Source organism: Callorhinus ursinus, unplaced genomic scaffold (assembly GCF_003265705.2).
Source record: "Callorhinus ursinus isolate GAN/ISIS: 27379988/994484 unplaced genomic scaffold, GSC_fseal_2.0 scaffold1, whole genome shotgun sequence".
Lineage (NCBI taxonomy): Eukaryota > Metazoa > Chordata > Mammalia > Carnivora > Otariidae > Callorhinus > Callorhinus ursinus.
In genome coordinates, this window is record NW_027397063.1 from 10,928,362 (window position 1) to 10,941,327 (window position 12,966).

Below are 12,966 nucleotides of genomic sequence, written 5' to 3' on the forward strand. Positions count from 1 at the left end.
TCCTGCCCCCGCGCTGCCAGGCTCGGACTCCAACCTTTGTTCTTAATGAAAAGGAAACGCATTCAAATGAGCGCTCAGTCAGCCGGAGGGGAAGTTGCTACTCTTTGCAACTGGGTGGCAGGGGTGTCTTTACAAAATCCTTGCACAGGAGAAAGAAGAGGGAGGGGAGCCTCAGAGACATAAGTGGGAGACTTTTTTTCTTCCCCACGGAATCCACCGGAGGCAGGAGGGTCCCTAACAGAGGAAGAAATGGTCAAGTGACTCCTCCATGGGACGCCTCCCCTCTTTACCCTTCAAGAGTCAAGAGTTTGGTTTGGGAGGTGCATGTGGGGTTTGAGTACAGTCGTATCGCTCACGTTTGTCCTTGGGGATGCTGGGATACAGGGCTCAAATCATCTTTCATTTTGACCTCAGCAACATTCTTTCCCTGCCCCCTTCCCACCTCCAGGACATTTTCCTGGAGCATACAAGACTTCAGTGTTTTAAAGTGTTGTCTTCATTGTCTTCCTCTTGACCTCTCCGTCCTACCAAAAGGGGGGCATTTTCCTGGAGCAGGTCATTTGACACACTGGACTGAAAGGGATAAAATAGATCTAAGGCACGTATATACTGCAAGACTGGTTGAGTAACTCATTCTTGAGCCTTGGTGTAATAAACTGTCCGACCTTGAGGAAGAAGAAAGAAATGTGAAGGAGAGGGAGGAGGTGGTCTGGTGTGGATTTAGCCTCACCACTCTGTGATTCATGCCTTTTCCTAGATAAGACAGGATCACTGCTGGATCCCAGAGCAACTCTTTTATAGTTGGGTCTCCATCCCCAGGGCAGAAGACATCTTAGAAGAGTTTGTATTAAGCGGATGTCAGAAAATTCGTTTCTGGAACTTCTGAATACATGGCAGAGCGCATAGTCCTTAACTTACAGATGGCCGGGGTTGGTTAGGAACTGGGACCATTTAAAAATTCTCTATTTTGGGGGCACCTGGGTAGCTCAGTCAGTTAAGCATCTGCCTTGGGCTCAGGTCACAGTCCCAGGGTCCTGGGATCAAACCAGGCATCAGGCTCCCTGCTCAGTGGGAAGTCTGTTTCTCCCTCTCCCTCTGCCTTCCCCCCTCATGATCTCTCTCTCATGCTCTCCCTCTCTCTCAAATAATTAAATAAAATCTGAAAAAAAAATTCTCTATTCTTAAGGCTTATATGGCCATAATGATAACAAGTAACATTTATAAAGCATTTATAAATTTACCATTGCCAGGCCATGGTCTGAAGCTCTACATGAAGGACAGAGGCACAGAGAGATCAAACACTTTGCTTTAGGTCCTAATAAGTAGCTGAGATGAAATTCAGACCCAGCTCTTCCCCGTGTGTATGGCTCCATTGTACAGCCTCCCTGCCTTCTAGCTCCACCATGCGCATCTCCAGGATCTGGAGCAGAATGGTGCAGTTGGCCGTGGGGAAAGGAACCGTGGTCCTTACCAGGGTTGGTCATACCCCTCTGCTGGTTATAGGTGCCTGCAAAGCCTTTCCAAATTTCCCTTTTCTCGTATTAGTCCTAGTTTGGGACACCCAGTAATGGTGGACAGATAAATGATTTTTGGGAGTCAAACCAATTTGCATCTCATTGTAGTTCTGGCTGTGGGACCTGGGGTTAAGTGTCCTGTGCTTCAGTTTTCTCATGTGTAAAATGAGGAGAATAGTATTTTCCATTGGGGATTGCTAGGGAGTGACTTTTGTGTCTTCCCTCCCCCCACCTGAGCCATTCATTCATATGTTGTAGCCCTAACCTGTAATGTGACTGTATTAGGAAATAGGGCCTATGAGGAGGTGACCAGGGTTAAATGAGGTCTGAAGAGTGGGGCTCTCATCCTTATAAGAAGAGGAAGATACCCAGAGTCCTGTCCACATTTGCACAAAGAGATCATGTGAGTACATAGTGGAAGGGGGGCCTCCCACAAGCCAGGAAGAGAGTTCTCACCAGAACCCTGCTTGAACTGGATCTTGGCCTTGCCAGCCTCCAAAACTGTGAGAAAATCAATGTTCGTTGTTTAAGTCACCCAGCTATGATATTTTGTTATAGCAGCTAATAAAATGATGGATTTACAAAGTGCTTGCTCCAAGTAAAAGCTTAAGAAAATAAAGGTCATTTGCTGGCATGTGTGTTGTCCCATGGATCTTGTTACGGGTTGAATTTTGTCCCCCTAAAATTTTGGTATTGAAGACCTAACCCCCAGTACCTTAGATTGTGATCTTATTTGGGAATAGGGTCATTGCAGATGTGATTAATTAAGGTGCAGTCTGAAGGTGGGCTCCTAATCCAGTAAGACTGGTGTCCTTATAAAACAAGGTTGCTGTGTGTAGAGAATGAGACACACACAGAAGGAAGATGATATGAAGAGACACAGAGAGAGCTGGCCATCTACAAGCCAAGGGCAGAGGGCGACCAGATCCTTCCCCTCACAAGGCTCAGAAGGAACCCACCCTGCCAACACCTGGATGTCCGACTTCCCCGTGAAAAGATACATTTCTTTGCAATACGGATCTGTTGTTTAAGACACCCAGTTTGTGTTACTTTGTTAGAGCAGCCCTAGCAAACGAATCCAGATGTTGCTGGTTTGGTTGGTGTCCTTAGCCCTCCTCAGGACTCCTCAGGTCCACCAGAGGCTGAACAGATCAATCCAGTGACCTCCCAGAGAAGAGTGGTGTTGATATAACTCATTGTAGATAACAATGAATAGATTGTGGCAGCAGACATAATTACATGCTAATGAAGAAGTCTGGCTAAAAGCACCGTAAGTTCATAAGATTCTGCAGAAAATTCACTAATCGCAGGGAATGTTTAGGAACAGTCTACAGTCTCTCTCCTTAAAAAATTAATCATGGAGAAAAAAATATTTCCGAGTGGCTGAGTGCCAAACTCATCTTGAAGAATATAAGAGGGACATTTCTCAGAGTGGATAATACTTTTTAGAGGGTGAGTGAAGAAATAGACCGACATTTCAGGCTTGGCCAGCTTATTTAATGTAGCACAAGGTTTCAGTTCATTCTTTACTCTGTTGGACAATAAAATGGAGATAATGCATGACTCTGTGAACTTGTGGATGCTCTCTCCCTGGGGATGAAGTGGGTTGAATTGGCTTCCTCTAGACTCCATTAGTGGCGCAACTGTAATTAATGCCCGGGGCTAAAAATGTTGCCTCCATAAGTTGCTCAGACTTAATAAATAGTGTTTGTGTTTATTTTTCAGACACAAAGCATCAGAAGTTTTTTTTCTATTATAATTTAATTTTTATTCCTGTCACTGTTTATAACGTCTTGGAAGCTCAAATCTGAACTCTTCTGTTTTTCTCAGCCACATTTCCTCTGTAAATGGGTTACTGGTTGAGAGTGTTATGTGACACTCTCAAACACTGCGGTGCCTTTCCCTTCAGAGGATAAAGGAGTGGACTTTTATATATATATATATATTTTTTTTCTGTCAAAGAGATGGAGTTTATGAATTACAGAGAATTAACCTTTCAACTTTATCTTTCCCATTTACCCCCTCCCAAAGCACAGTGAGGTGAAGTCAAATCTCTGAATAGGACAGTAGTGTTTATTGCAATGAGTTTCTGGCTCTGATTAGCTGTGCCCTAATTGTTTAATCATTTGTATGCACCAATTGTCTCATGAGGGTCCTTTGTTTGCATATATGCTGTCTTTTGTAGATAACTTCTTTCATAATCTTAATGCTTAAACTTTTTTGGAGTGAAGATCTTTTGCTCCAGGCTCATGTCTTCTTCTTCTTTTATGTTTTGGAAAGCCAGGTTGTCATAGTCTGTTGGAAATATTTTATATGACGGGGGAAGAGTTAGGGTCTCGGGACTGAACTGGGATTCTGAAAATATTTTGGTTCATGAACAATGTTGGCAGGGATCATTCTGCTTCCCTGTCTACCAGCATCACGTATAAAGAAAATTCCTCTGACCACCCCCATCCCTCACTTCATCCGTATCTGACCTCAGCCTCGTTCTTATCTGCCCTGGCCTCGCTCAGCGTTCTCAACTTCAGTTGGTGAATTGATGAGTCACTCTTAGTAAATCACTCTCCACTGTCTTTTTTTTTTTTAATCCCCCTTCCTCCCTGAAATGTCCAGGGAGACTTCTTCGAGTACCAGCACTGTCTGTTCTTGTGTTATGTTTCTTCTGGAAGACCCTGGTGCATAAACAGGCACCTGGAACCAGCTGTAAACTCAGTACTACTCTGATGTTGTTGCCTGTTTTAGTCAGCTCTGGCTGCCATAACAAAGTACCAGAGAGTGGGGGGCTTAACCATAGACATTTATTGCTCACAGTTCCGGAAGCTTGGAAGTACAGATCAAGGTGTCAGCCAAGGTAATTCCTGGTGAGGACTGTCTTCCCGGCTTACAGCTGCCACCTTCTTGCCCTGTGCTCACATAGCCTTTTCCGAGAGCGTGCATATGGAGAGATCTCTCTTTCTTTTCTTATAAGGCCTCTAACCTTATTGGATTAGGATCCCGCTCTTCTGACCTCATTTAACCTTAATTTCCTCCTAAAAACCTCATCTCCAAATAGAATCACATTGGCGGCAAGTTAGGGCTTCAACATACGAATTTGGGGAGGACACAGTTTAGTCCATAGCACTCATTGAGTATGATAATACATTTGGCTTTCTCTTTGCATCTTTTTTAAAAGATTTTATTTATTCATGAGAGACAGATTGAGAGAGAGCGAGGGATAGAGAGAGAGAAAGAGAGAGAGAGGCAGAGGCAGAGGCAGGGGGAGAAGCAAGCTCCCGTCTCTGATCCCAGGACCCCAGGATCACGACCTGAGCCAAAGGCAGACGCTTAACCGACTGAGCCACCCAGGCACCCCTCTCTCTGTATTTTTATATAAATAAAATAATCTCAGTTGTCTCTTTACAGAGATTTGTTTCTAACATTATAATTATATTTTAAATATTATTTACATATTCCCAGTGGCTCTTTTGCATACTCTTCTGCATCTCTGTGCCTGATTTTTTTAAAAGATTTTTTTATTTATTTGAGACAGAGACAGAGACAGAGACAGAGATGAGGGAGGGCCAGAGGGAGAGAGAATCTCAAGCAGACTCCATGATGGGCATGGAGCCAGATCTCACAACCCTGAGATCAAGACCTGAGTTGAAACCAAGAGTCAGATGCTTAAACTACTGTGGCACTCAGGTGCCCCTCCATGGCTGTTTTAAGAACAATTGAATATAATTTAATAAGGATTTCAGTGCTAGCCTTAGGAAATGGGAAAAAGTGAATCCAAGGAGGTAGCATTCACAAATTATCCTAATTGAGAGATGATATAAAAGAATTCGAGAAGTTCTACCCCCATTGGGTCAATTTGTAGAAAACAGAAGATCCAATATCATATGGAGAAAAGGTATATATAGATTACTAATCTCTAAACAACTTTGGCCTCGTGGGAGGAAGAAATTGTGTGCAAACACTAATATCTTTCAGGGAGTTAAATACCCTAGGACCGTGCACCTACTGAGAAAGTGTCCAAGGATGAACAAGAGAATCCAGACAAGTTGCATATTCTTTTTTTTTTTTTTTCCTTTTGTTTTAGGACTTCATTTTTTAAAGAGCAGATTTAGGGTCATAGCAAAATTGAGAGGAAGGTACAGAGATTTCACATATACTCCATGTCTCTACACATGCATGGCCTCCTCCATTATCAACATTCCCCACTAGAGTGGTACATTTGTTATAATTGATACACTTACATTGATACATCTTGGTCATCCAAAACCTATAGGTTACCTTAGAGTTCACTCTTGGGTATACGTTCTGTATAATGACGTGTATCTGCCATTATAGTATCATTCAGAGTATTTTTATGGCTCTAAAACTCCTCTGTGTTCTGCCTGTTTATCCCTGCCCCACCAATGCAACTCCTGACACCACTGGAATGGTGTATTGTATTATCTCCATAGTTTTGGCTTTTCCATGTAATTGTCATATAGTTGGAATCATAGCCTTTTTAGATGGGCTTTGTTCACTTAGTAATATGCATTTAAGATTCCCCAGTGTCTTTTAATGGCTTGATAGCTCAACTGGGGAATAATATTCTATTATCTGTATATACTACAGTATATCCATTTGGCTACTGAAGGACATCTTGGTTGTTTCTAAGTTTTTGGCAATTATGACTAAAGCTGCTGTAAACATCTGTGTGCAGGTTTTTGTGTGGACATAAATTTTCAGCTCCTTTGGGTTAATATCAAGGAGCATGATTTCTGGATTGTATGGTAAGAGTATGTTTAGTTTTATAAAAAACTGCCAAACTGCCTTCCAAAGTGGCTGTACATTTTGCATTTCCACCAGCAATGAGTGAAAGTATGCATTGCTGCACATCCTCACCAGCGTTTGGTGTTGTCAATATTCTGGATTTTGGCCGTTCTAATGGGTATGTAGAAGTATTGCCATTGTTGTTTTAATTTGCCTTTACCTTATGACATATGATGTGAAGCATCTTTTCATATGCTTACTTGTCATCTGTATATCTTCTTGGGCAAGGTGCTTGTTAAGGTCTGTAGCCCATTTTAAAATCAGGTTGTTTATTTTCTTATTGTTGATTTTTAATAGTTCTTTGTATATTGTGAATCACAGTCTCCATCAGATATATTTTTTGCAAATATTTTCTCCTAATCTGTGACTTGTCTTCCCATTCTCTTGATATTGTCTTTTACAGAGCAGAAGTTTTTCATTTTAATACAGTTCAGCTTATCAGTGATTTCTTTCATGGATTATGCCTTTGGTGTCATATCTAAAAAGTCATTTGCCATACTCAAGATTGTCCAGGTTTTTTCCTATGTTATCTTCTAGGAGTTTTATAGGTTTGCATTTTACATTTAGGTCTATGATCCATTTTGAGTTAATTTTTGTGCATATTGCATATTCTAAAATTTAAAAATCTGTTATGCAACAGGCCGATTTAGCTTTAGAAATAGCTACCTGTGTAACTAATTAGGAGGCTTTTGGAGGCACAGGAAGCCCAGTACCATAAGAATAAGATCATTTTTGTCTCATCCCAGTGAGAGAAGCTGCAAGTGTCCCTTCTTGCTGCAGCTGGTTGCCCATTGGGTTTCACTGCTCCGGAGTCCTGTCTCCCTGGGTTGGGTGAATATGAGTTCTGGCTGCATTGCGGGTTTTTCTGTCCTTCTTCTCTTCTTCATTGCAGCATTACTATCTTCTATAATAAAATTTTGCTTGAATTTTCTGAGTGTTAAGTGCTTTTATTTGCTCTCATGAAAATTATCTAACAGGACAGAGTCCAACATTGTGGTTGACCATGATTGATCCCTTTAAACAGTAGGATGCAGTTGGTTTCCATGGATCAAAGAGCTTACTAGCCCTAAACCTGCTGGATTAGTGTTCACTGGGGAAAATTCATGGGGACAAAGGCAGGTGCTGATGTGAAAATTCCTCGTTGCCATTCCCACTCTGAGGCAGTACGCAGCAACCTGATGGGGCAAGATGCTAGCTTCTGGGAGAGTGACCTTGATCCTTGGGCTGGAAGGCTTTAAGCATGATGATTAAGGAAGCACTTGCCATTCTGCTGTGGTCGGGACCGGGGTCCCAACCTTATGAAGCCGTAACAAGCTAGTGACAAAATTCACCACTTTTCCCTTCATGGTTGGGGAAGCATAAACCTCTTTCCTGGAATGTTCTGAGTGGTTTGGTAGGCAGAATAATGACTCTTTCAAAAACGTTCTTGTTCCAATCCCTGGGACCCATGAATATGTTATGTTACATGGCAAGTGAGAATTTAAGTTGTTGATGGAATTAAGTTTGCTAATCAGTTGATCTTAAAATAGAGAGATTATACTGGGTTCTTCAGATGGGCCCAATGTGATCATAAGGGTCATATACATGTGGAAGAGGAAAGCAAAAAAGTTAATATCAGAGTAATGCAGTATGAGAAAGACACAACTGGCCACTGTTGGCTCCTTATGAGCCAAGGAATATGGGCAGCTTCTAGAAGCTAGAAAAGGCAAGAAAACAAATTTTCCGCTAGAGCCTCCAAAAGGAACACAGCTCTGCTGACCCATTTTAGAATTCCAACTTCCAAAACTGTAAAATAATAAATCTGTGCTGTTTTAAGCCATTAAGTTTGTGGGAATTTCTTATAGCAGCAAGGGAAGCTAATACAGGTGGAGTTACTGAGTTTTAAACTTCATGCTTGACCAGTATTGATCACCTTAAGAAGCTGGGTGGAGCCAGTTCTCACAGAACTTTGCAGAGGTTGACTCCCTCCCCCTGCTGGTGACCATTCTTGGACAAAGCAAGACTTATCATGAACTCTTACATCTCACTAATATTTCTAATTCAAATGTAGAAGTACACACGCAGTGTTACTTAACTTTGATGTTACACCTGCATCTCTTCTTTCTCATGTGAAATATCGTGGCTCCCAACAACATTGCTACATTTGCTTTATCCCAACACACTCACACACACACACCCTAGAATGTATAAAACCATATTACTGATGGTACTATTACTACTGAAAACAGCTTCATACTTTATAATTTTTTTTCAGTTCTCTTTGTACCACAAAGAATATAGCCCACATGAGATGTGTAATCGAACTCTCTTGTCTTAAAGTCACTTGAAATAATTTCTGTTTGCCACTAACTTAATACACAATTAAGCTAATTTGTTTAATTTACTTTCAATTTTTAGGTATTGCTTTTTTAGTTTGAGTTGTTTTCATTTTATCTATTTTCATAACTCATTTGCATGGTTTCAAACTCAAATTTCTAAAACAAGGTATATTTTAAAAAGACTACCTTCTTTCTTTTCCTTAAAAAATATTTTTATAATTTATCCTTCAATTTTGAATCTATATGACTATGTATCTCATCTTCCTTTTCTTAGACAAATGTCAGTGTGCTGTCTACACTTTTCTTCATCTTGTTTTTCTTAATTTCCAATATATCTTGGGTATCACACCGTAACAGAAGATAGAGATAGTCCTTATTACAGATGCATGGTTGTCTTAGTTCAAGTTTCTATAACAAAATACCATAGACTGGGTGAGTAAATAACAGAAATTAATTTCTCCAGAGTTCTGGAGGCTGGAAGTTCAAGATCAAGGTTGTCGGCAGATCCAGTATCTGATGGCCATGTTCTCCTTGTGTCCTCACATGGCAGATAGAGGAAGCAAGCTCTTTCCTGTCTCTTCCTGTAAGGGCTCTAATTTTATCATAAGGGTTCTACCCTCATGACCTACTTAACTCCCAAAAGCCCCATCTCCAAATACAATCACATTGGAGATTAGGGTTTCAACATGAAATCTGGAGGGACACAAGCTTTCAGTCCATAGCAGTAGTCTTCCATTGCAGTCCCCATATAGATGGACATTTGAGTGGTTTTCAATGTTTTACGATTATACATAGTGGTATAATGAATACTCTTGTGTTATGTCATTTGGTATTTTTACCAAATTTACTAGTCAGAATTCCACCAGAGAAACAGAATCAGTAGGATATTTATTGCAAGGAATTGGCTTGAGAGATTGAAGTTTGCTAGGTAAGTCTGAATCTGCAGGGCAGGCTGGCAGGAAGGACAGACTAGAAATATTAGGCACAAGCAATTCCACAAGTCGAATTTCTTATCCTTCAAGGAAGCCTCTGCTCCCAAGGACTTCCAACGGGAAGAACTGGGTCCACTCAAATTATCTAGGATAAACTTCCTTACTTAACTTAAACTGATTATGGTTCAGGAGGCGGGGCCTGTTTGGGGTGCCCCAACATGCATGCCCCACCCTTCCAGTTGCTATAAAAGGAAGTTGGCTGTGAGCTCTTCCATCTCCATCCCGCCTTTTGAAGCCACATTCATGGTCGCTTGTCAGAACCCAGCCGCCAAAATGGTGGAGCAGATGGAGAACAGGTGTGCTTTTTGGGAAGTTGAACAGTTGAACAGTACAGAAGATAAACTTATAGTAGTTAACTTCTCAGCCATGTGGTGTGGGCCTTGCAAAATGATCAAGCCTTTCTCTCATTGCCTCTCTGAGAAGTATTCCAACATAGTGTTCCTTGAAGTCCACATGGATGACGGTCAGGGTGTTGCTACAGAATGTGAAATCAATTCATGCCAAACTTCCAGTTTTTAAAAAAGGGACAAAAGGTGGGTGAGTTTTCTGGAGCTAATAAGGGAAAACTTGAAGCCACCATGAATGAGTTAATCTGATTATGTTTTCTGATAACATAACCAGCCATTGGCTGTTTAAAACTTGTGATTTTTTTTCATTTACAAAAGGAAAGATCAAGTATGAAGACTGTATACCCACCTACCATCTGATTATAAGTGACAATAAAATATTAATTCTCTCCTTTAAAAAAAAGTAAGTGGATTATGGACTTTAATCACATCTACAAAATACTTTCACTGTAACACCTAGAAAGGTGTTTGAGTGAATAACTGGGGACTATTGTCTAGCCAAGTTGACACATAAAACTGACAATCATGCCAGTGTGTCTTTTGGATAGATTTCTAAATGCGGAATTGCTGGGTCAAAGGATATATGCATATACAATTTTTCTAGAGATTGTCAAATTCCTTTCCAGAAGGATTGTACCATTTTACATTCTAGCTACCGATGTATAAGAGTGCCTATTTCCCTACAGCTTCACCAAGAAAATATATTTAGGGTTTTTCTCCATTGGATAGCTAAAACTTGTTACCTGACTGTAGCCTTATTTTGTGTATCTTTTATTATATATAAAGTTGGGCTTTGTGGTAAGTTGGATTGCTATTCTTAATCCATCACCACTTGCTTCTGGCATATAACCATGTAGTACACTAGAGTAGACGTGGTCTATTTTCCTGCCTGCTATGGGCTGAATATTTATATCCCCCCTAAAATGTGTATGTTGAAGCTGTGATCTCCAACGTGATGATATTTGGAGATGAGGCCTATGGAAGGTGATTAGATCAGGAAGCTTGAGCCTTTATGAGTGAGATTAGTGCTTTTATAAGAAGAAGCACACAAGAGATAATCTCTCTCCCCACCATGTGAGGCTACAGCAAGAAGGCAGCCATATATAAGCTAGAAAGAGGACACTCACCAGGCCATGCTGGCACCCTGATTTTGGACTTCTAGCCTCTAGAACTATGAGAAATAAATGTTTGTTGTGGTAGGCCACCCCGTTTGATATTCTGTTATAGCACCTGGAACTGAACTAAGATACCGCTCCAGTGTTTTCCCGTAGACAATGGAATGTTAGCGGATGGATGCATATAAAAGCTTTAAATGTGCCTTAAATGGATTGGCTTCTTGTGTGTCTGTGATCTGTCATGAGAAGAGCATGCAGTGAATAATCGCTGGTTCAAGATGAAGACAGAAGACACACTGAATAGAACTGAACCTAGTATTTATCCTGCAGCCTGGAACTTAGAACCTGAATCCCAGAGTCTGGAGCCCAAGATAGTCCAGCATATTTGCTATAGTGAGAAACATGTGGTTACTATTTTTAAGGCACCAAGTTTATTTGTTATACAGCAGTATGGTCATCATGACGGACTAATATAGCATATAGCATATTTCCATCAGTTTAAGTCTGCTTTTGTGTCTTTGAGGAGTATAATGCTTTATAAGATTTGTAGTATTGTCATATAATATTTAAAAAATATTCTTCTGTATTTATTTCTGTAGCCTTTAAAAATTTTTAATGTTTTTTATTTAATAAATACCTACAGAGTACCCATATGTACTAGGAAATCTTCTGGTGCTGAGAATGCAGTGGCCAACAAAGCTCACATGAAATTTAAATTCTTGTGGTTTTCTTTCATTAGACTTGCTTGAGGTCTGTGTATTTCACTGGTCTTTTCCAAAGAACTAGTTCTTGGATCTACTTTCTAAGAATCACTTTCTCTTCCATATTACATTACGTTCCTTTTTTAGCTTTATGCTTCCTTCTCCTTTATTTTGGTTTATCTTATTGTTCTTTTTCTAATTCCTTAAGTTGAATTTTAACCAGCCTTCCTCCCTCCTTCCCTCCCTCGCTCCCTCCCTTCCTCCCCTCCTTCCTTCCTTCTTTTCTCTTTTAAATAACCTTAAGGCTAAAAATCGTTTTTTGAGTACTACTTTGAAACAATTTCACTAGTGTTTGTATGTATTGTCATGGTCTTATTCATTTCTAATTACCCCCTCATTAAAGTTTAGATTCCCTTTTATACAAGTATTTTATTTTATTTTATATTTTTACCAGTAAAAACTATCTTTATTTACCTTTTTTTTTTGTGGGGGGGGAAGCTCCTGATTTTATTTATTTTATTTTTTCAGTATGTGCTCTCTTTAATACCCATCACCAGGCTAACACATCCTCCCATCCCCCTCCCCTCTAGAACCTTCAGTTTGTTTTTCAGAGTCCATAGTCTCTCACGGTTCGTCTCCCCCTCCAATTTCCTCCCTTCATTCTTCCCTTCTGACTATCTTCTTTTTTTTTTAAACATATAATGTATTATCTGTTTCAGAGGTACAGATCTATGATTCATCAGTCTTACACAATTCACAGTGCTCACCATAGCACATACCCCCCAATGTCTATCACCCAGGCACCCCATCCCTCCCACCCCCCACCACTCCAGCAACCCTCAGTTTGTTTCCTGAGATTAAGAATTCCTCATATCAGTGAGGTCATATGATACATGTCTTTCTCTGATTGACTTATTTCGCTTAGCCTAATACCCTCTAGTTCTATCCACGTCACTGCAAATGGCAAGATTTCATTCGTTTGATGGCTGCATAATATTCCATTGTATATATATATATATATATACCACTTCTTCTTTATCCATTCATCTGTTGATGGACATCTTGGCTCTTTCCATAGTTTGGCTATTGTGGACATTGCTGCTATAAACATCGGGGTGCATGTGCCCCTCCAGATCACTACATTTGTATCTCTGGGGTAAATACCCAGTAGTGCAATTG

The 12,966-nt window shown here is 40.4% G+C and overlaps 1 pseudogene; it reads left to right on the forward strand.

Moving 5' to 3' along the window:
* Positions 1–9,897: 9,897 nt before the first annotated feature.
* Positions 9,898–10,220, forward strand: LOC112820885 (thioredoxin pseudogene; annotated as a pseudogene).
* Positions 10,221–12,966: the final 2,746 nt, after the last annotated feature.